The sequence below is a fragment of the Apus apus genome, chromosome 17 (assembly GCF_020740795.1).
Source record: "Apus apus isolate bApuApu2 chromosome 17, bApuApu2.pri.cur, whole genome shotgun sequence".
NCBI lineage: Eukaryota > Metazoa > Chordata > Aves > Apodiformes > Apodidae > Apus > Apus apus.
Genome location: NC_067298.1, coordinates 10,106,996 through 10,130,191, shown reverse-complemented (window position 1 = coordinate 10,130,191; position 23,196 = coordinate 10,106,996). Strand labels below are relative to the sequence as shown.

The 23,196-nt window shown below is 50.2% G+C and overlaps 2 long non-coding RNA genes across 3 annotated transcripts; one reads left to right on the top strand and one right to left on the bottom strand.

The window, feature by feature from the left end:
* The first annotated feature begins 980 nt into the window (after positions 1 to 980).
* Positions 981 to 5,181, top strand: LOC127391766 (uncharacterized). Its single transcript, XR_007891122.1, has 6 exons — positions 981 to 1,344; positions 1,464 to 1,601; positions 1,987 to 2,166; positions 2,673 to 2,811; positions 3,785 to 4,021; positions 4,813 to 5,181. It is a non-coding gene; the product is annotated as an uncharacterized LOC127391766 (long non-coding RNA).
* A 66-nt stretch (positions 5,182 to 5,247) lies between these two features.
* LOC127391869 (uncharacterized) lies at positions 5,248 to 21,850 on the bottom strand. Of its 2 annotated transcripts, XR_007891142.1 has the most exons (5): positions 19,622 to 21,850; positions 13,292 to 13,486; positions 11,495 to 11,610; positions 8,944 to 9,047; positions 5,248 to 6,747 (listed from the first exon to the last, which is right to left on the bottom strand). It is a non-coding gene; the product is annotated as an uncharacterized LOC127391869 (long non-coding RNA). The 2 variants fall into 2 exon arrangements; XR_007891143.1 differs by lacking the exon at positions 11,495 to 11,610.
* Between the last annotated feature and the right edge of the window lie 1,346 nt (positions 21,851 to 23,196).

Here is a 23,196-nt window from a genome sequence, read left to right as displayed (position 1 = left end):
TCCCATGCGGAGCTCAGCAGCCATAAATCTGTGCCCCCCCCCTTCCTCCCCTCTCCTTCGAGGGGCTGAAGATGCTCCAGATTCAGGGTGGGAAGGAGAAGGAGCAGTTAATCTGCACAAAAGGAATAACAAGTGCGGGCACAGATCTGAAACCAGGATTTACTGAGGAAGATTTTCTGGTTATTATCTACTTAGTAACAGAGGATTTGTCAGGACAGATCAGAGCATTTTCATCAAATCTGCCATCCTGCATGTAGCAGAGATAGCGAGAGGATGTATTAGAAGAAAATCTCTCTCCAGCCTCTCCCAGAAGTGCAGTTCCAGGGCTCAATGCTGACAGGAAGGGGAGCAGAGGGTTGAAGCAGGACTGGCTGCAAACGTCTGGTCCCTGTGGGACTGAGGCAGCAAAAGCAGCTTCTCCCTGCCTGGAGCCTGAGCTGGAGCTGACCCAGCCAAGCGGAGGTGATGCTCCCCTCCTGCACACAGGCTGGGTGAGAGCTTGTCCTGGGCCACAGCACATTAATCCGAACCCAAATGTGTTTCCAACTCGGCCAGATCCAGCTGGCTCAGTCAACTGGATCCATCAGTCCTCTGCATCCCATCCGACCCCTGGGCAGCCAAAATCCCCAGACCCCACTAAGAAATAAGTTTTCTGATATTTGCACTGACATTCCAGTAACATCATCTGAAACATCAAGTGCTTAGGAAATATTTGTTTTACAAAGTGGAGGCGGAGCTGCTATAAAAATAAACCCCATTTTTTAAAATAAACTGTTCCCTTGTGAAGAAGGAAAAAGAAGTTTGTGTGTCTCCAAGGGAAAGAGCTCTGGGACATGCCCTTTCCCATGCAGGACGGCAGGGCTGCTGGGGCTGAACAGCTAGATGGCAGAGGGAGAGCTGGGGCCACCGAGCTGCTAGTCTCGTTTATAAATAGAAAGGCAGTTAGTTATTATTAGAGCTTGTTGAGTGGGTCTGGAGGAATGACAGAAAACTCTTCCAAAGGAGCTGCTTTCCAGTTCAAGCAAAGCTCCAGGGGTCAACTCTGGAGGAGAATGTCTCTAGGACCACCCTGAGCCTTGGTCCGGGGCTGGGCCAAGCATGAAGGTCTAGGGGCACCGGGTCAAGGTGCTCCTAGCATGGCTGGGCTTGGGGCAGTGGCACCCTGAGGAAGCTCTGTCCTCACTAAGCTCTCTGCACCTATGCTTCCCATTCCTGTGATAACAAGGCAGGGCATCAGCAGAGCTACTTGTCTCCAGCACCTTCCCAAGAACTCAAGAGGACACAGCCAGCTCCTGCACTGTCACACTATCCTGATGTGCCTGTGGAAGCTGTTCCCCACACCAGGTGGGTGGCACAAGGAGCCATGTGTGTGCTGACCCGCCCTTAGGGTTGTTTGCTGCTCACAGCCCCCAGAGACTTGCACCCAGACAGCTGCAGTTAAAAAGCAATGTTGGCTGTTTCAGAGCCCCAGAGGAGCCTGCACTGACACCGACGCATGGAGTTGTACAGAAGGAGAATTCATTGAAGCAACAGACATGACAAGTTCAGAATTGCCCTTGGTAAATTGTGCACCTACTCCAGAGATTTGACTTGGTTCCCAGGTAAACACCCAAGAGAGTCGGAGGTGCAAATCTTACCAAAGAGGTCTCTCTGGTAAGACTGGAGAGTTTTTTGTCAGTTTTCAAGGCTATAAAGAGAGGCGGAAGGACTCTCAAATTCTGTATTTATCCCTTTCTGTATATATAGTTTAATAACCTGCTTGGGTCTACTTGCCAAGCCAGAATTCTTTAATGCATTTGCAAAAATTCTATACTAGAGCGTGAAAACTACGCAAGCATTAAGAGGTTGCTTGGAAACTAAGTTTTAAGGCTTTTTTACTATATTCCTAGAGGAATACATGCTATTTTAATGCCAAATGTTTGCTGTTTTTCACAACTTGTCCACACTAACTGGCTCAAATGACCAAAGAAACCTGTGTTCCCCCAGCTATAATCCCTCTGGGCACAGGCTGCAGGAAGCTGCTGCCAACCAGGAGACCTCCCCAGGTGCCTTCGAGGTGTGAAAGCGAAGAGGGAAAAAGGACCCCAAGCATCTTCCACCCCTGGAGCTACCTTCACCCTGAGTGATTCTGTGGGGTGTTCTGGATTCAGGGACAACATTTCCAAGGTAGAGGCTCTGGCCCATCTCCTGGGTGCTCCCCTGCCTGGCCCCCCTCCTGCAGACTCTGCACTGCCCATGCTTGCTCTGGCTTCTCCCCACGTTGCCACCACCAAGTGGTGGTGGGTCCCATCCAGTGCCCTGGGCTCCGCAGGCTGGGAGCTTCAGCCCCACCACCCTCCATTCCCTACCTCCCTCCATCCCTCCCTTCCCCACTCCCGAGTTCCAGCCAGACCCTCCCCTGGGGCCAAGCCCCTGTCCCCAACCCACTGCCTCATGGGGCAAGACTCAAGTACCCCTAGAGAGGCCACAGGCAAAGGCTGCCCACCTGCAGAGCAAGCAGCTGCAGGAACTTGTGAGGCTGGAGGGAGCATTCCCAACACCCACTGGCTCAGCAAGGTGGTCCTGGCCAGGGTCCCACCCAATTCCCCTGGCTGGACGGGGCCATCAAGCCTCCAGGCTTCTTGGCCACATCCATCCTATCTCAGAGCTGATCCCTTCTCCCCTTCCTGCAGCTGGACAAGCTGAATGAAGGAGATGGTGGAAGGTTTGGAGCAGCAGCAGGACAAGCTGTGTGCAACGATGGAAGGTGTGGGGAAGGAACAGGACAAGCTGCATGTGACAGTGGAAGGTTTGGAGCAGGAAAAGCTGCAGGTAATGGTGGAAGGCATGGGGGGCACAACTGCAACTTATAGTGTCCTTAATGATACATCTGGTAGTTAATCCCCCACAGTTCCAAACTTAGAGCAGGCAAGACCCCTGTTTAACTCTCCAGGTGCTTAAGGATTTGTTTGGGGGCTTAAGCAATATTGATTTGAAAACAAAAAAACCCAGCTCCCCACTCCCCAGGGAAGGGCCATGACCAGCAATCACGGGGATGGTGGTCATCACCTTGCTAAATCGCAGCCCCCCAGTTCTGCTGCCCCCTGGCCCTGGAGGGGTGTGGAGGGAGGATCGAGTATGGGGTGAAGGGAAGGGTCCAGAGGGGTCTGTGCAAGAAGCCAGGCTGAGCTTTAGAAGCCAGAGAAGCACGCTTTGCTCTGGGTGCTCAGGACCGCAGACCCAGCTCTCCTCAGGCTCTGCTTCAAGCCTCACCCTGACCAGTATCACAGAATCTGAGGGGTTGGAAGGGACCTCGAAAAATCACCCAGCCCAACCCCCCTGCCAGAGCAGGATCCCCCAGAGCACATCGCACAGGAACGTGTCCAGGCGGGTTTGAATGTCTCCAGAGGAGACTCCACAGCCTCTCTGGGCAGCCTGTCCCAGGGCTCTGTCCCTCTCACAGAAATGAAGTATTTTCTGATGTTTACGTGGAACCTCCTGTGTTCCCGTTTGCACCCATTGCCCCTTGTCCTAGCACTAGAAATCGCTGAAAAATGCCTGGCTCCATCCTCCAGACACTCGCCCTTAACGTATTTGCAAACACTGATGAGGTTGTCCCTCCGTCTCCTCCAAGCTCAAGAGCCCCAGCTCCCTCAGCCTTTCCCCACCAGGGAGATGTTCTACCCCCTTAGTCGTTGTGGCTCTGCCCAAAAGCCCAAAGCAGCTGGCGGAACTGAGACCAGGCTCGCGTCTCCGAACCCCGAACTGCTTCAGAAAAACTGACTCCATCTCTTTGTTCCCACAGCGATTTGCCAGAAACCCGCACGTCGCGGCCACCAGCAGCAGCCTTCCCGTTCCCTCCCCTAAAGCAGAAGCGGTCAGGCTGGTGAGGCTGTGCCCGCGGCCCCGGGCAGCTCAGCCGCCCCGAGGGGAACCAGCGCAACATGGCGCCCGGCGCGGCTGAGGGGAGAACCGCGGAGGCTCCGTGGGCAGCGCTGATTGGCTGAGGAGGCGGTGGGCGGGGCCTGCGCCTCGGCAACAGGTACCGCGGGGCGGGGAGAGGCAAGAAAGGGCGGGAAGGGCCGGGAAAGGGGAACAGAGGAGGCGGGAAAGGGGACATGGAGCAGGGAAAGGGGGCATGGAGCAGGGAAAGGGGACATGGAGCAGGGAAAGGGGGCATGGAGCAGGGAAAGGGGACACGGAGCAGGGAAAGGGGACACGGAGCAGGGAAAGGGGACAAAGGAGCAGGGAAAGGGGACAAAGGAGCAGGGAAAGGGGACATGGAGCAGGGAAAGGGGACACGGAGCAGGGAAAGGGGACAAAGGAGCAGGGAAAGGGGGCATGGAGCAGGGAAAGGGGACATGGAGCAGGGAAAGGGGACAAAGGAGCAGGGAAAGGGGACATGGAGCAGGGAAAGGGGACAAAGGAGCAGGGAAAGGGGGCATGGAGCAGGGAAAGGGGACATGGAGCAGGGAAAGGGGAAACAAAGGAGCAGGGAAAGGGGACACGGAGCAGGGAAAGGGGAACAGAGGAGGCAGGAAAGGGGCACAGAACTGGGAAAGGGGACACGGAGCAGGAAAAGGGGGAACAAAGGAGCCGGGAAAGGGGACATGGAGCAGGGAAAGGGGGCACAGAACTGGGAAAGGGGGGACGAAGGAGCCCGGAAAGGGTGCAAAGAGCAAGGGGAGGGTACAGAAAAGCAAAGCAAGCGTGCAAAAATGCAAAAGGTGCACAGAGCAGGGAGTGTCTGAAAAGCAAGAAAAGGGGGGGACAGGGAATGAGATTTTGAGGCAGTTCAGTGTCTGTTGTTTCCTGATCCTCTTTCCTCCTCAGGGAGGATGCCTTACAGGGCTCTCCTCCTTCCCCGTGGGGTCCCTCCCATGGGAGTTCTTCTGGAACCTCTCCTTGAGTCCTTCCCACAAGCTGCAATTCCTCAGGAGCTGCTCCAGCATGGGCTGCCCAGACTCGGGCTGTTTCAGGAACAGTCACCTCCCCTGGCACAGGGTCCTCCAGGGATGCTCTGCTGTGTTCCTCCATGGGGTGCAGGGGGACAGCTGCCCTCTCCCCATGGGCTGCAGGCAAACTTCTGCTTGGTCACCTCCTTTCCCTTCTTTCCTTACCAACCCCAGGATCTCCACTCCAGCACTGCTCAAAAAACCACGCCAGAACCAAACCCATGACAGGATGTTATGGGAGAGTGTCAAAAACCTTGCTGAAATAAAAGTGTTAACAGTTTTAAGATTGCTCCAAAAACACAAAGAGACTATGTCTAGGAAGGAGACACTGTTATTTATTGCAGGTTTGTACAAAGCTGTGTGCTTGGCGTCTTCCCACAAATCAAACACACAAACTCAGATTTTTCATGACATATTTATACACAAAACTATAGTTACTAAGTCCACCCTTCTTACAGTGATTGGTTAGTGATTTATATGTAGTTACAGCACTTTTTCTGGTCTCTTGCATGATCAGTGCAAGGGTCTTTACCTGGGCAGGGGGTCTTTTTGACCTGGGGGTGTGGTTTTTAGCATTATGATGACATTATAATGAGCAGTGAAGACTAAAGCAAAGAAGGCATTCAGTAACTCTATGTCTTCTGCCCCTGGGTCACCCACCTCATTCACCAGCAAGCCCACATTTCCACTAGGCTCCCTTTTTTTTTTTAATGGGTATTCTGAAAGAAACACTTCTTGTTGGTCCTTGATACCCCCCTGGTGCAGACCAGGGGAATCCAACTGTTTAATTCAAACAAAGCATCAGGAAGGCCCGTGGCGGGTGTGGACACGATGAGATTCCTGCCCACTGCTCTGAACATCAAAGTGAAGAAATTCAGTTAAGTGTGGGTGAGCAGTGGGAGTGACTGTGACTCCCAGGAAAAACTGGTGCCAGCGTCTTTGATGACACTCAAAATCAGCCTAGGAAAAAGTTTTCATGAACAGGCACGATTTTGAATGTACAAAAAAAAAGCTGGAGAAAAAAAACGGTCAATGTCATGAAGAAAAACACATTACAGCAGAAACATGATGCAGAAGTTCAAAAGCTTCCCAATACTGCCTGCCTTTCAGGAGCTGCAGGCAGGGTAGTTGTAGCGACTGATGAGGTCTCCCCTCAGCCTCCAAACTGCTATGAACACCTTGGGTGCTGGGGGCCCTGGCTGTGCCCCCACAGGGCTGGCCTGGGTGCTGGAGGACCCTGGCTTCATCTCCATGGTTCTGGTCTTAACACCCAGGGCACTGGCTGCATCCTCAGGGCGGTGGCATCACCAGTCCTTGTCCCACGTGAGGATGCACCTGCCCACTTCTCAGGGGCCACTGGTTCTCTGTGTCCCTGTTGTTGGGGTCTGCGTGCCGGAGGATCCTGGACCCGTGTGCTGCTGGGAGCTTGGCTTAAACCAGACCTTGGCCTAAGGGCAGCACAGGGGTCCTGCAGAGCCCAGAGGAGGGGGTTCAGGCAGGGCAGAAGCCAGAGTTCCTATCTGGATCACGCTGCTCTTTCACATTTTCTCTTTCCTCTGTCCCACATCCATGGCCACAGAAGTGAGCTGGGGAGGCTGGCCTGGCAGGTCCTGCAGGTCTCCCAGCAAAGCCTGGAGCAGGCAGTGCAGGGCCTGAAAGTTGATGGCCCGAACTCAGGCACCCTGAAGGCCAAGTCCAGCAGCTGGGAGCAGCCCAGTGAGGACACTGTTGTCATCCTGTCTGGAACCACAGAGCCTGCCTGGGTGGGACTGGAGCTTTTCTGCCTGGGAGGGATCAGGCTGGGTGGCACTATCTAGAAAAAATAAAAGAGGGAATAGGTTAGATTAAGATGGGGAGCTGGAACACCAGGTTGTACAAGATTTGCAGGCAGTTAACCAACACGTACAAATCCCACACTCAGAAACAAGAAACCCAGGCAGGACTTTGCCTTTGGTTTTCTACTATTAGCCAGACAACAAAAAATATTGCTCAATCCTTCTTGGTTATTCAAGTTAGTGGAACTGTCCATGCAAGTAGATATTTCCACCTTTAAACCAAAATGTTCCCCTTTTCTGGATACATCCTATACTGGATGATGGAAACACCAGAGGACACTGTCTCATTTTAAAAGAGATACAAGAGGCATTTTGGGAACTGGACTAGGTGTATTAAAATACCATTGATGCAAAAACACTTGCCAACAAATTGCATGCCATAGTGAATGATTTAAAATCCATGGATCAACTTTTGAGATCTTCTTTATTGGCTTTAGGAACTAACCCATGGTCAGCCTCCACTCTCTTCTCTAATTCGGACAAGGTGCATGACAATGATCATCAGCCATCGGCTGCTGCCTTAGAAACTGCTGAGCAGACAACGTGCTGCCCAACACTGCATCTCCAACCCCCAGCAGGGCGGGCACAGCTTTGGTCAAGAAACTGTTAAAACCCCCCGAGTGACACAAACTGATTTGACAAAGGGAAAACAAAGGCCAGAGGACAGAACACACCACGTCCTGCGACAAACCAAGGAGCAAAGAGAGGGGGGGAAACCTTGTTCGGATGGTCCCCAACAGCAGCTAGAACTCTGAGCTCAATTCTAGCCCCAGTCACAGCACTGGCAGGACTGGTGAGACTCTGCCTGCTTTGGACGGGAGCTCAGGGTCTGCCAAGACCCTGCCCCAGCTGCACAACGCTGCGGCTGATCCCACGCAACCACACACACGGACACAGTGCAGTAACACCCGGGGATCAGTATCTCCCGATTTCGGGCAATGCCAACACACAGGCAGGGGTTTCTCACAGCGATTTAAAGCCTGTTCGTGGCTCGAACGAGGCCCAGGCGCGGCGGGGAGGCCAGAGACCCCCGCACTATCACCGCTTCATCCCCCCCCGTCCCGCGCCCAGCTCGCCCGGACACCAACAGCCTCCCGGCGCCCCGCCAGCCCCTCGGGACCCCAAAGCCCCCGCAGCGCTCGGGGGAGCCGAGCCCCCCCCACCCGCCCGAAGGATTCTCGCGCTCCACAGCACTCACCGGCCCGACGATGCCTCTCCGGGGTCCCGGGGAGCGTCCTGGGAGCGGCCGCGGGGAGAGAACCCCCCGGGGCGAGAAGCCCCCGGGAAGCGAAGCCCCCGGCAGCGCCGCCCGCCGCCATCCTGGGCGGGTTCTGCTGCGGGCGGCGCTGATTGGCTGAGGGGGCTGTGGGCGGGGCCTGCGCCCGGCCAAGAGCGCGGGAGAGCGGGGAAAAGGCGGGAAAAGGGCGCGTTGAGCGCGGGAAAAGGGCCGGCAGCGGCGGAGGGCTGGGGCTCGCCCTGGGTGCCCTGCCAGGGACACCCTCCTGGCCAAGAGAAACGACAGCGACCGTTAATAAACAACTGTCAACCTGGCTTTTTCTTCTTGTCAGTGGGTTGTTGGTTTTGTTGTTGCTTATTTGTTTGGGGCTTTTTGAAGCCAGACTGAAAACAAAACACAAAAACCCAGCTCTGCCTTCCTCAGGGAAGGGCCTTGACTGGCAATCCCAGGGGTGGTGGGCATCCCCTGGCTAAAGCACAGCCCCCTGTTCTGCTGCCCCCTGGCCCTGGAGGGAGGGTGGGGTGAGGGGAAGGGTCAGGGGGGGTCTGTTCAAGAAGCCAGAGGAGAGGCTCTGGGTGCTCAGGACCACGGCCCCAGTTCTCAGGATACAACAGCAGGTGAGGAGTTATCAGCCAGCCCAGACTAATGCAATAATTTCCACTGGACAAGCCTGCCTTCCTCTCACCAGCCCTGTCCAGCCCATGGGAGTGCCAGCCCAAATTCTAAAACCCAGGTTTCTAGCTGCTTGCTGGAGACAGCACATCCCAGAGTAACCAAATGCAGAGGACCAATACTGCCCTGGGATCTGTCCTTTTCAGCCATGAAAACAAGTTAATATTGGTGTAATTAGAGAATGACCATTATTTGCCATAGAGCTTCATAAAAATGTGAGGACATACCTTCTTTAATTAAGTTCTGGGAGAAAAAAAGCATGTACCTGGTTACACTGCAGAGAGATTAATTCATTGCTTCATCCATGTCTCAGTCTGCTGCCTGTTTTCCTCTGCCACAGAATGATCATTCTAGGCTGAAGAGAGCAACCTTAAAAAGCAAATAATCCTTTTGAAAGAGCCAGCTCAGCACTTTATAATTCCTACTTCTCTGAACTCTTGAGTCTTTACACAGCCACACATCTAGTGCGGCCGGTGGGCAAGCATCCAAAATCTTATACATCTGATGGAGAGTGCTCCTCAGATCAGGAGGGGACACGACAGAGCTCACTGCAGATTTTTCCAGCAGCCAGACAGCTCCTGCAGCTGCCAGACTTTTCCATAGATTGTCCAGGTCTGATTTTCCACTAGGAAACAGCCTGGGCCTGAGCTGCCCCTTTCATCTCAGGAATGCACAGCTGTGAAAGTGAGGTCTGGGTTCCTCTTGCAGGACATGGCTCTGGGAGTGTGGATTTGTGTCCAGGCCATCGAGGCCAGACTGTGAAGGGGGTCACACCTGTACTCAGGCTGCCTGCAACAAGTGAGGGGTGGGAAGTGGGGGGTGCAGACACCCAGTTGCCTTTGGGTGCATGGAAAAAAGGAACAGCAAAACCCATCTGCAGTTTGAGTAGCAAAGTAAAACAACTCAAACCCTTAATTAGGTCTAGAAAGATTCTAGGCTGTAGAGAAAGAAACAGCAATCAACAGCAGCCTCCTCTCCCCTGGGAGTCAGCTGAGCAGCCTTGGGAAAACATTTTCTGTGCTTCTCAGAGACAGATCCTCTGGGAAAGTCACTGTTCCTCTGACGGGGTTGGATTCGGTACCTCTGGGCTTTATCAAGACCAGATGATGTGTTTGCTGTTACTGCCCCTTGTGTGATCAGACCTGAGCAGGCAGATCTTGTGCATCAAGGTGCTGTTCAACAGCCCCAGGTGTCAGGGAGGAAATCCCAGCCTGATGCACTGAGATCCCTCTCCAGCCAATCCTTGCATGTGTTTAACCCCTGCAGGAGGCAGTTGTCTAGGTTTAACAGATCTATGTCCTTAAACACTTCTCTAAGTGTTTTGCCGAACAGTTTTGTGGCACGAGCCACCAAGGTGGCCAAGGTTTCATCCACCATGAGGAATGGGCTGGTAGGACATGTGTGGTGCCTGGTCCAGTGCTCAGCACAACAGCAGGACTGGACCTGCACAACATCTCCATGGTTGAGCAAGTGCATCACCCAGCTGAGCTCTCAGGTTCTTCTCTCAGCAGCTTTAGATGCCAGCCCTGCTCAAGGTGGGACAGGGGCCAGCACTGGTACACTCTGGGGCAATAAACCTTGCATTTCACCAAGAGCTGACAAAACAGCAGCTCTTAGTCTCCACCAATGACGTGGTCTTTGCAGGAAAAGAGTTGAACCAGACCCTAGAAGCTGCAAGACCAAAGACTGCAGCTCCAAGAGATGCTGGTGTGACAAAGCTGCAGAGGTTCAGCCTCATCTAGCATAGACACAGGCTCCCTGCCTCTCCCATCCTGCTGGAAGAGCTTGGCTCCAAACTCCGTGGGCTGACCACAAGCCCTGTCTGCATAAAGATGTTTTTGCTAAAACACTCATTCACACTGTAGCCACGGAGCTGGCTGGAAGAACATTATCAGGCTTTTTGTCAAACAAAACCCGCTCCAGCTGTCTGGGAGGACAGCAAGATCTGCCATCCTGCTGCTCTGAAGGGTTTGCAGTTCACTGCAGAGCTTTATATCTGCAGTTCTTTCCATAACATAGTCCAAGAGAGCCTGTGAACAGGAAGGAATTAGGGACTCATGCAAAGACCATTAAAGTCCAGCAGAATCTTTCCATTGACTTGAGAGCATTTGGCTCCCAGTCCTGGATATTGGGGTCGGTTCTGTGGGATTTAGAGCAGGACTTTGCAGGTTCTCTCAGCATTTGGTACAGAGTTTAGCACAGAAGCTCTCTGTGCCCATTTCCCTGCATGTAAATTAAGAAGTGACTGCTCATAAGAGACATGAGGCCCTAAGTGACCATCCTTCTGTTCAGCTGAGGCACCTCCTCAGTCCTTCCTGGACCTAACACCTTAACAAGCTGGACCTGCTCTTTCCTATGGCTACAAGATCTCTAGGGAAGTGTCAGTCCCTGATGCAGAACCCACGTAGGACTTGTCAGTCCAAGAGGCAAAGATGCCACAAACCAGAAGCTTCAGCAGGTCTGAAAATTTTGTTAATCCAAAGCTCAAATTCCCATTGAGGATGAACCTCCCGCTGGGATCTAAGCCCAGCAGCATTCCTCAACCAGGAACAATGCAGAGAAATACTTGATTCCCTTGTCCAAACAGACCCTGTTGCACACACCCCACCAGCACCAGCTCTCATTGACCAAACTCTGCCAGGGCCCTCAGAGGAAGGAAGGAAGGAACAACAAAAAAAATAATTAAAAACTGCCTGAGCCCTGTGATTTTATTCCTACCTGGAATGAAAACAGCACCTTGGATGCAATCGTTGAAATATCTGTCTTTAGGTAGTTTTATTCCTTCCTCTCCCTCAACCTGAGCTGGGGAAACCCACCTGCCTGGGACTTCACTCCTCCATAAACCAAGCAGTGCTCCCTTCATTAAAAGATGATCAGTTGAAAAGTGTCCAAGCAGCTGTGCTCATTTATATCTGCAGGAGACCTTCTGAACCTAAATGAAAAAAATGTAAGCAGAAGTAGTTCTAATTTAGCAGAAGGTTTCTTTTGGGCCTGAACTGCTAAATGCACTTTTCATGAGCTAAGAGGGCAACTTGTGCTTGGATTTCAGCAGCTCCAGAAACACAGCCTGGGGGCAAGGCTGGGGGAAATGGGGCAGAAATGGGAAATTTCCTACCCATGGCCAGAAATGGGGATGACATCTGGGCAATGCCTCCCCACCTTGAGCTGCTCCAACTGCAGCAGGGTCTGGTGCCAAGGACTGAGACATTCAGCAGCAATTCAAAGGGGAAAAAAATAGGATAAAATGATGATGCTTTAGAATTTGCCAGGCTGTCCCTGCCTGCACACTGAGCACGTACATGCTCTCCTTAAGTGGATTGATAAGCACTCTGAATCAGTATTAACACAGGCCAGATGCTGGGGAATCATCTCCCACTTATGGCAATTATGAGGATGTCCCCGAATCCAATAAAGCAACTGAGAAGATGAGCATCTGGTGCTGGTTGTCAGGCCCCAACACAGCGAGATAAATCTGTGTAATAAGGAGGTGTGATTTTATCTTTTATTTTGCCTGAGTCATATGCCATTTAGCAGCGAATACATGTGGTTCCTCCTCCCTTTGGAGTTCTCCTCAGGAGGAGATAGCAGAGCATTCTTCCTCCAGAGGGATGCTGAGATGTTCTTCCTACCCTGTCCTTTCCCTGCTGGAATCCAGCTGCTCTCCCAGCCCCATCAGCATCACCCAGCTCTTCAGAGGGAGCTGTGCAAGGTGACCCTGCAGAGCCATCAAACAGCACCTCTGACCAGAGAAACCACCAGGTGAGGCCACCTCCCTCTCTCTGACCTTGTCCACTCTTTCAGCCAAGGGCGACACTCCACAGCTCAAGGTAAGATAATCCACCACGTGTCCAGATTTGTTGAAAGACATACAAAGTCGTGAAGCAGTGAAGGTTACTTCCTACATAAATCAGCCAAAAAATCATCACCCTGCCCAGGGAAGGCACTGGGGATCACCAGCAGTGATCCCATCTAGAGCAAACCCAGGGGCCAGCATGTGGCTGAAAAGCCTTTTAAAAATACTTAATGGGTGACTCCTAGGAGTAACAGCCAGCAAATTTGGTTTGTGTGAAAAGGAGTAAGAGCTGAGCTGTGTTTAACAGAGGAAATGAGATAAAGGTAATCTCCAAAGGTCTGATAATGCAGACTCTGAGCTCAGAAATACTTCAGGACATCTTCATGCAGTAAATGCCAGAGAAGCTACAAAGATGTTTTTTGTGGTTTGGGTGGCAATTCAGGGACTCGTTGGTTTTAAGATCAGAAGCAGCCATTCAGACATCTCATATGAGCTGCTCTCCACCACAAGCCAAAATGTTTCATCCAGTAACTGAACAGGGCCAGAGGTTTGATAATTTAGAACTATTTGCAGTGAGTGACAGAAGCAAGGGCCAGCCCAGCTCTGGCTGCTCTCACTGCCAGGGTCCTTCACCCACAAAGGCTGCTCTTTAATTTATTCCCTGCCCTCACAAACAAATTTTACTTCCATTTTCCTTCCTTTCTCAGGCAACATATGGAAAATGAGCTGAGGGAGAGAACAGCATGAAGAGAAGTCAATGAGCAAACAGTGGGGACCATCAGTGCCAGCAAATGCCACACCTTGGGGACCATGTGCTCACCTCTGGAGTCCTCAGCATTCCCGGTGAGCATCCTCCCAGGCTCCCAACCTTTCCACACTGCTGAAACACATCCTGCCAGGAAGACTTCCAGAAGACCTCCAAGACTCAGGAGAATCCACTCCTTCTTTTCATTCCATTTTCCTTTGGGCTTTTCCTGAAGTAGAGCTTTTTCTCCATGTAATTTCCTACAAACATCTGAAAAGAAACATGATCAGCATCTGTTGTAACTGCAGCATCCACTGAAAAAGCATTTCATGGACCCAAAGTTACATAATACATTTACAGTGTCATTTACAATGTTAACATTGAAATAATTTTTAAAGTAAATTTTTATGTAAATTTATTCTCATTGTTTACTCTTGGTAAGATTAAAATGCTTGGCATCAGTTCCAGGTTTGCAGGACTGTGGATTCCATTTGCAGAGGGTGCCTGGCAGAGAGAGGGGTGTTTTTTGTCCTAGAGATTAACACTGCTTCTCTGAAACTTAAAGGCTATGAAACCATCATTTTGGATCCTGCCTTGTGTGAAAGCCAGAATTTAGGAAAAAAAATTACAGATGGAGTCAAACTCTCTAATTCTTTTTAAGAAGCTGCTGCTTTTCTTCTTCAACCTATGCTTAGCTTTGTTCCTTTCTGTGTTTGAGATCTGCCTGTCTCTGTTCCCAGTACCTGGGCTAATGAGTTCCCCTTCTGTCATTTGGGGTCTTTGGCAGCACAGTGTTACACTTCTATCAACTACATGAAATACACTTTCAACATCCCCATTAGGGGACATCCAAAATGGGCTTTAAAGTATGAATGTAATGACTTAGGAGAAGATTTAGCTCACGTGCAATATTTGACTTTAAAAGCATTGTGTAAATATGAAACCAATTCATGCACAGAGTCCCGGGGCAGGGAACACAGTGAAGATCTTTTGTCTCCCACTTCCCAGAGAGCTTATCTGCAACAGAGCTTTCCAAAGTGTTTGATGCCAAGTGCTGCCAGCAACAGCTGCCAGGCTGTTCAGAGAAAGGTGCTGAGCTTTTGAGGACCAAAAGATTAAATTGCAGAACCCAGGGCTTAGTGTGGCCAAGCCATCCTGCTCCTCCCAGGAGCCCTCAGCTTAACTAAACCCCACCATTTCACCTGGCTTAGGGACCTCTACTTTATTTAATAAAATACAGTGTTAATGCTGTCCCAGACCAGCAAGCAAGGCCACAGGGGGGTGTTTTGCTCCATCGAGGTCTGGGCACAGGAAGGAAAGGGAAGAGAGTGTTTGCCCAGCTAAATGCTTTCAGAAAATGCCTCTGGCTACATGCGTCAAGTCCTGACCAACAGGAAATCGTTTGACTCGTATCAGACCCAATCCAGAGAATATCAACCCTGCAATTAGCTATAATTAGCAATCTGCTCCGGCACTGCTCCCCAGCCAGAATCCATACACACCCACACGTGCTCAAGTGATGCTGGCAGAGAAAGGGGTGATGACCACCTCTCCCTGGGGTGACCCGTGTGCTCACAGCGTGTCCTTGTCCCCTGTGAGGTCCAGGACCTGTGACCTCCCAGATGCTGAGTGAGGAAAGGGTTTGTCGCCCTCCCAAGCAGCCAGCTCCCCTCTCTGCTGCCCCAGCAGCCACCCCTGGCCACCCGTGCTGAGGCTCAGGCCCAAATTCCCCTTGGATAAGCACAGTTACGTTTTTAATGTGCATTTCTGCACTGCAGCTTTTCTGTCCCTCATAAGGAAAGCTGACCTGCTGGTGTCAGACCCCGTGGTGAGCAGAAATGAATCGACTCCCCAGCCTCCCCCTCCAGCCAGCTCCAGGCCCCCTCTCCACCATCACCCAAATACCAACAGGCTCCAAACCAGCCCTGGGGATGTGGCCAAACCTGGTGCTGTGTTTGCATTGCTCATGCCCCTCGGAGCTGGTGCCAGCTCTCGGAGTAACATCCAGAGCATAATGGCAAAAGCTGAGTCCACACAAAGAAAGATTCGATTGTCACCTTATTTTCCAAGAGGTTTTGCACTTGTGGTTCCCCTCCTTTGCTGTGTCTCCAGCTAAAGCCAAACATTTGCCACAAGAGCAAGAAACCCCAGCGCTTAAGAGACCTTGATTCTTGGGGATCCAGGAAAATGACAGCAAGCCCAGCTGTAATTACTGCCCTGTAATCTGCATGTCATGAATAACTACGTGATTCAGCAAGAGCTGCAATCACTGCACACAGTTATTTGCTCTTGGTGTTGAAATGAAATGGTGGGGGAGATGGACAGCAAATGATTGCTGTCTGAATATTCAGTGATTTTCAACCTTCTTCTATCTACTGACCCTTCATCTTTAATTATTTTTTTTTTCCCTGTGGAGGCCCCATGCAACAAATAGAGCAAAGACATGCACAGGCTTTCCTGGCTGAGCTACCTGCTGCACAGCCCAGAACAACCCCAGAACAGCCCCAGTGTGAGCAAAGGGCTGGGAAGAATGGTGGTAATTGGGAAGAGGGGGGAAAAAAGACTTTAACCACAACTAAGTTTGAGGCTTTTCTCTTGCTGTTCTTTCAGCCATTTGGCTCACAGATGTTTTTAACAGCTTTCAGAGCATGAGAGTTGGAGCCAACAGGGCACCCAGACCACAGCCAAGGGGAAAAAGTGCTATTTTGATCTCACTTTGGGTGCATGGGATAAAAGTTCATGTTTCATGCAGTGAAAAAGTACTGAATATGTTCATTTGGAAACTGTGAGAGGCCCCGTCCAACCAACGCAGCACAGAGCCAGGGTGGAGGAGGAGAATGAGCACCTCTTGTACCTCCCAGCTCTGCTAGGAAAAGTTATCACCTCCAGCTATTCATCACATCTTTGTACATCAGCTGGTGTCCTCTGTAACTTATTTTTAATTAACCAAGCCACATTAGCTCTGCAGCCAAGCTCAGCTCTTCAAAATGCTTACAGCCAAGTAGAACCTTCATGGGACTGAGTCGGGAGCAGGTCCATGGGGGGGAGCAGATGGACACCAACCCTCAGCACAGGAGATGCTGAGGATGAACCAGCCCAGGAGCCACAACTCAGCCCTGTCCACAACATGGACCCACACCTGGATGGCGGGAGGCCCTGAGCTGCCATTCCCACCAGGCAGGTACAGACCAGCCTCTGAGCCTACCCAAAGAGGAACCTTCCCACCTCCTCAGAGATGAAGTCCAGCAAAGCCAAAGCTCTTGCACTGACAACACAGGCCTCCTACAACTGCAATTCCCACCAGAAAAAAAATCACATCAGCAGAGACCTCCTGACCATGCTGATACATCCCACGCAGGATGGCATCCCCAGCACATGGCTTGAACACAATGACTGAATGCTCCCCTACAAGCCAGAAAGGACAAGGCCAAATTCAAGATCTTCCCACCACTAAATCCACAAGATCCTATTGGTTATAATGGATGTTTAATAAATATTGCATACAGTCCAAATCTTTCTCTAAATCTCCTGGTGTTTGCAAATGTCTCTCTGTGCCTATTAGTGGCAGAGATGGAAAAAATGATCTTTCAGTGATCTCATAGCTCCTTCTTTCTCAGCATCTCATTTGTTCCTAGACTGAAGAGACCTTGGCATTAATAATTACTTATTTTAAATTAAAGGTAAGACTGAGGAGAGGAAAAAATCTTCCCGAGTGTGACAGACTTTGCCACATCTCCCTCCAGAGCTGTAGCTGTTGGTGCTGAGACAGAAACCAGCTGAGCTGAGGAGCTCAGCCCTGCACACTGGAGATGCTCACCCACTGGTGGGGACTAAGGGTTAATAAGGAAGGCAAGGAAGGACTGAGTTGAAGAACAGCTGATTTTTTTCTGTTGATAAAAGACTCCTCCTTCTGAGCCTCATTAGAACCATCCTGATTATTTTCTTGCTTCAAAATAAAAATACCTTCCTCCGTGGTAGCTGAAGCTGTGCTAGAGGGCAGATGAAATCAAAGACTATCGTTCTGGCTCAAAAACCCATATTTAAAATGCTGGAGACATTTTGAACAGAAACATCTGAAGCTACAAGAAGTCCCAGGTGCCATAATTGCATCTCAGTTTGATCTGAGCACAGGGTTGTGCTGAGGACAGAGACAGGCCCAGTGGCTGCTCAGCAGGGAGCTGATTTTCTGTTAGTGCAAGAGTTCACTGATTCTCCTTAGTTTATATCCTGGTAAAATAAAACAAACAAACAAACAAACCAATCCAACCCTCACCGTTGCTGTTGCCTTCCAGCAAAGTGAGAAAACAAGAAGCAAAGCTGACAAGCATTTAGATCCCAAATAGTTCAAGCTGTTTTGATGGCAAGAAAGACAGAGGAGCTGGCAGGGGATCAATCTGGGTGTTGATTTCCCAGATCCAGCAGACACATCTATTCCTGCATTGTTAGGAACAGAGCAGTTGTCCTCTTGAGGTCCTTCCCAGCTCCCCTCTTTATTCTGAAATTGTATTTATTTATTTATGCTGCATTTATAGCAGAAGAAGCTATTTAATGTATTCTTGTGGTGTAGCTCCCCACACGAGCAATCTGTTCCAAAACTGTTACTTTTACTACCCAATATTATGCCCACAAAGAGAGCTCCCCCAGAAGAGTTATTGCCAAACAGCCTGTTCCCAGGAGCCAGCCCCTGAGCCAAGGTTAAAATGACCCCAGTGGGCAGCAGAGATTCGTAAAGTCAGGAGAGGGAAAAACAAATATAAACACACACACACACAAAAAATGTTTAAAGGCTCAGGAAAAGCTGAGCAGGGCTGTGGTGCCACAAAAGCTTCCTGGGAAGAGGAAGAACCTTCCCCACCAGCTGCCTCTGTGCTTACAAGCACACCCTACAGCATCCTCACCTATGGGAAAGCAACAGGTTGCTGCTGCAGTTTGCTTTTGGCCATCCCAATGTACTGGTGCTTTTTCATTAGCAATTTAGATCGTGGGTTGAAGCTGAAAGGGCTTTTTTCCCTCCTCTCAGTAAAACAAACAACACTGAAAAACAGTTTGTGATGGAGAAGTTTTGCTCCTCTTCCTTTTCTCTCCCTTGAAGTTTTGAAATATGAAGCATTTTTACCAAAAATTGAGGCACTCAGAGGTGCTAGAATTAAACACTGCATTTTTTAAACAATTATAAACGTTGTTAATATTATTAATATCACTAGTGGCATTAATATTGTTGATACTGCTAATATTATTAATAGCTAGAATGTTATTAACATCATCACTACCATCATCACTAATTTGGCATAGACTTTCCTTTTGAACCTTCTTACTAAGCCTCACCTCATCTGAGTTCTTAAGCCTTTAGGGAAGGGTCAAGAAGCCTCCCTCTCTCCATCTCCCTCTGCAGTGCCCTTTTCACCTCAAAATACACAAACCCAAAGTCTTCTCCTTCATCCCACGACTGATCCCTTGGCCCTTCCAGTGGCACTCAAGGTCAAATCCATGATCATTCTTCTCAAATCCATGATTCTGCCCAGAACACCATGTCCCCAGGATCAACTAGAAGCAGCCACCCACTGACAGGCTTCTGAATCTTCAGGTAGGGAGCCTTGCACCAACCCTCCCTGGTTTTACCAAGAAACTGGTGGGCAGATGAGCTATTGCAAGACTTGGAAAATGCTGCAGCAGCTTCAGAGGGAGGTTCAGACCCTCTGCCCTGGGTTTGGGTGCCTGGCCCAGCCAATGGCAACGGGAACATCTGTGCCCCTTCCCAGACCTTCTGCTTGGATTCTAATGCACTGTCTGCTAACAATAGAAAAAAAAATAAGAAAAGCTTCTTTCCCTGAAAGCCATTAAAAAGAAAAAAGAAAAGCTCTGCAGACAATCTGCATTTTATCTTCTTAATGGCTCTAACATCTCCACTTGTATCCAAAAACAATTGCACTCAGCATGGGTTGAAGAATATTCTTTTCCAGTCATGGACCAAACGCTCCACTGAGACCATTCCACAGTTAACTACCAAGAAAAGTAACTCAACACACAAATACTGATTAAAGAATGCACACACCCCCCCCAGCCCAGCATCATCTGCAGACAAGAAATGTGCTGTGCTGTTATTCAACCTTTAGCTCCCACCCTCCTCAGCAAAGAGCTCCTCAGCCAGCCCCTGGGTTGGGCTCCTGGAGAGGACTGGGTTGTTTTTGCTCTCTTGGAAATCAGATCTCATCAACACAGCACAAGGTGAGCCACTGCCCAGCTGGCCAGAAACCCCAGTGTTGCTTAAGAGGTCAGTGACATTCTCCAGCCCATCCCAGCACGTCCAAGAGCAACAGCCCCATGTCACCCCCTCTGCAGTGAGGACAGGCAGCCCTGCACGTCGATCACCACCACCTTTCCCCACCAGCTCTGCTTGTTACAGACCTTTTTTTGGGCTCCAAGGGTTGGTGTCCATCATCTGGACTTCAGAGGAGCAGGTACTTGTGAAGCACAGGGAGGGCAGCTGGAGCCTTCTGGCACCCCAAGCACCAGGCAAGGGTTTCATGGCTTGGTCACCATCTCTGTTGTCCCTCCTGGGTCAGGATGGTCTGATGTCAGGGTCGAGCCTAGAAACTTTTCCACTGTCCTGGACCAGGAAGGTGGTTTCATCTGGTTTGTGCTGAGCAGAGCAAAAACTGATTGCCAAGAAGGAGAGGAACCACCCAGCCTCCTGAGCCCAGAGCAGCTGATGCTGAGGACAAGGGGATGAGCCTTGAGGAGCAGCCAGGAGAGGTGGAGGGGAGGAGGGAAATGAAACCAGGAGGTGACAGGAGCTGCTGCCAGGGCCTGGCAGCTCAGACAGGGAAGTGTCAGAGTTGCACCTGGGGCACCTCTTAACTTCTGCCTTCCCTGTCCTGCAGCAAAGGAGGCTTCAGGCCTCATGCCCATTTTGCATGGTTCTAAACACTTCCTTTTATACCTTATAATTGGATTTTTGGTACCAAAAAAACACTCTGGAGCAAACAGGCTTCCTCTCCCAGAACATTAATCTCCAGCACAAGTGGAGAAGTATTGATTGCCCTATGAAGGTCTCTAGGGCTTTTCTTTTGTATTGTAACCAACACTTCAGCCCCAAGAGCAAAAGGAAAAGGAGAAATTACACCCCCTGAGGGTCTTGGGGACCTCCCCAAGCCCCGAGTGCAGCAGCCAGCACATCTCTGCTCTCCCTTGCCAAAAATCTGGGTGGGATGAAATGGCTGAGCAGGAGTCCGAGCTAGCAGCTGCATCTCCCAAATCACCTTCTGGGTGGAAAGGGTGTGCAGGAACAGGCTGGCTCCAGAGGGCCTCCCGCCAGGCTCCAGATGGGATTTGCACCCACAGCCCCGAGGAGGATGGGGAGGAGCAGCTGGACACACAGGGACAGCCCAGCGAGCAGCCAAAACCATCAGCATCTCGGGGTCAGGGACACAGCACAGCCCTCAGACATGAACTCACATTCCAGACGAGCTGCAAATCCGCCTGGTTCTTCCCTGGGAGGATCCAGGCTGTGGCTTTGCCTCTTTTTCCAGCTGGACCTGGTCATCTGAGCCCCAACCAGACCAGCTGGATCAGGAAGAGGACAGGAACCATGGCTGTCCCTCTGGCATTCCCGTGCCAAGGGGTGCTCAGACACATCGTGATAGGGAAGCAGCAAATGCAGAACTTGGCTCCTCCAATTCCTATTTTTGTTTTCTTTATAATGTTGAGGAGCTGCCTTGGTGTTTAATCCTTGTAATTGATGAGAGAGTGAGAAAGGGCTCGTTCTCATCTCTATCTGCCTCTTACAAACATTCTGATCTGCAGGGTGGGACTGTGTCAGTTCTGTAGCATTTCAAGCAGAGTAAAAAAGACAAAAAGCAGCAGGCAGAGGCATTTACCTTTTGGCAAGTCACAGGCATCTCTAAGGAAGATGATTTTTAAATTAATAATATGTGAAAGAATTCAAATTACATACTTACATCTCCAAATATTTTACACTGCCTGTCTAGAAAAACAGGAGAAATATCTTTCTGTTTATTAAAAAATGACTTTGAAAACGACCTGGCTGGTTCCTGGCTGAGATACAAAGGAAGTCTTTTTTAACATAAGATGTCATCATACATTTATTTAAAGCTTTAATTATATGTTTTGGGACATCTTCTATGCCTGAATATTTCTCCATTGCAGTTGCCTGGAAGAGGGAGCCTTTTTTTTATCTTAAAATAGTAAATGAGGCCAATTATCTCATGGTAATTCCAAAGGATAATTTGATTCCGCTTTAGCTCTCGGTGTCCTATCAGATCCGTTTCTGCAGGTTAATTTTAGGAGCACGTCCACCCCTTCCAGTCTGCTCAGCTGAGCCCTGCCGAGCCTGGGGGTGGGAAGTGGAGCTTATCCTGCAGCCCAGGGACCAGCCCAGAAACCAGAAGGTGGGGAGATGCTGAGGGATGTGTGTGGGATGGAGATGAGCTCCAGCAGGATCTCCCCCTGCTCCCAAGGGACTCCAGGCCATGGCTGAGCAGGGACACAGCACTGGGCTCATGGCCATGCCAGCAAAGCCCAGGTAGTGCTGGCATCACCAGACCATCACTGAGATGTTTTAAATAATAATCTTTATTTCTAATCTAAATAATGATCTTTAAGGTCCTTTCCAACCTTAGCCATTCTATGATTCTATGATGAGAAGAGTGATTTTGCTTTCCAGCACGTTAGGAGCTGGCAGCCACTAAGGCCTTGGGAAGGGCTGTAGTGCTCCAGTTTATCACGGATTAATGGGACTGATTTATTAATTTTTGTTTCTTGTTAATTAGTCTCATTTAAAAGCAAAATGATCTTCCTGTGGAGCATGGAAATAGCAGAGAGACACGGGCCCAGCTGATGTTTTGTTCCCGATGCATTTGTTCAGAATTAGTGTTGCAAACCAGGAAAGATTTAATAATGGTTTCTGGGAGAGATTAGCAACGGGGAAGCAGCTCAGGGAGGATGAAGAGCAAAGCAAGTATTAGCCAGTTCATTTGGTGGAGTGTTTGTCAAAAATTGCTCTTTAAGTTTAAAGTGAGGCACTGGGTGCCCTTCGGAGCAGCGCTCGTCCCTGCTGATCCACTCGGGTTTCTTGAATACCAGAGTTTGTTAACTTCAGCTGGTTAATCTCATCTTTTTTAAAATAGTAATAATAAAGAATAAACCTATTGCTAGTCCCAGGTTATTGTTTACTATCAGGCTTGTCATGGTGCTGGCTAGGGGAAGCTGCCAATCTGCCTGGCCCATGGAAGGGCTGAAGTCTGGGGCATCCCCAGAGCACAACACCTGCTCTCTCCCAAGCAATGTGGCCAGAGAGACAGTGATCATTTTTCTCCCCTCTAACCCCCCATTTTATGTCCTGAAAGCTTCTTGTCTCCTTTGGTACCTGGAGGATCAGTACTAGAGGCAGTGGGAGCTCTTCCCACTCTGTAGACCCTCACCCAGCACCACTGAGCAGAGCCCCTGCCCACCCAGCCCCCCCCAAGCCTTTCTGAACACAGGCAGGACCCTAAAAATACCCCTCATCTGGCTTACAGCATAAAGGAATCCAGGTGTAAGCATTATACCAATTTCATCCCCACAGGGCACAGAGGTGTCCCTGAGATGTGTGGAGGTCACATCATTTGCTGCCACTGGTCCTCACTGACCCATAAAAGTCCCAGCTGCAGCTTGTGGTTAGGATTTTTCTGACACACTGGAAAATACAATAAAACTTGATATTATGGGGGGGGGGGAGGGGGGGGAGGGGAAGCCTTGGAGCAAGCAGCCCAACGTCAAACTCAAACATTTCAAATATCAAAAGATGGAGCAATTTTGAATTTGTGCCTCTATATGAGAGCCTGAACTAACCCTTGTCTTCCAAAGACCATAGGACTGAGGGAACAGATGTGCTCCAGGTCCCTCCAGCAACAACCTAGGCCAACCCAGGGGACCATCCGTTTGCTTTGCCTCTCCTTGGCAAAAGGAGCATCCCAGGCTCC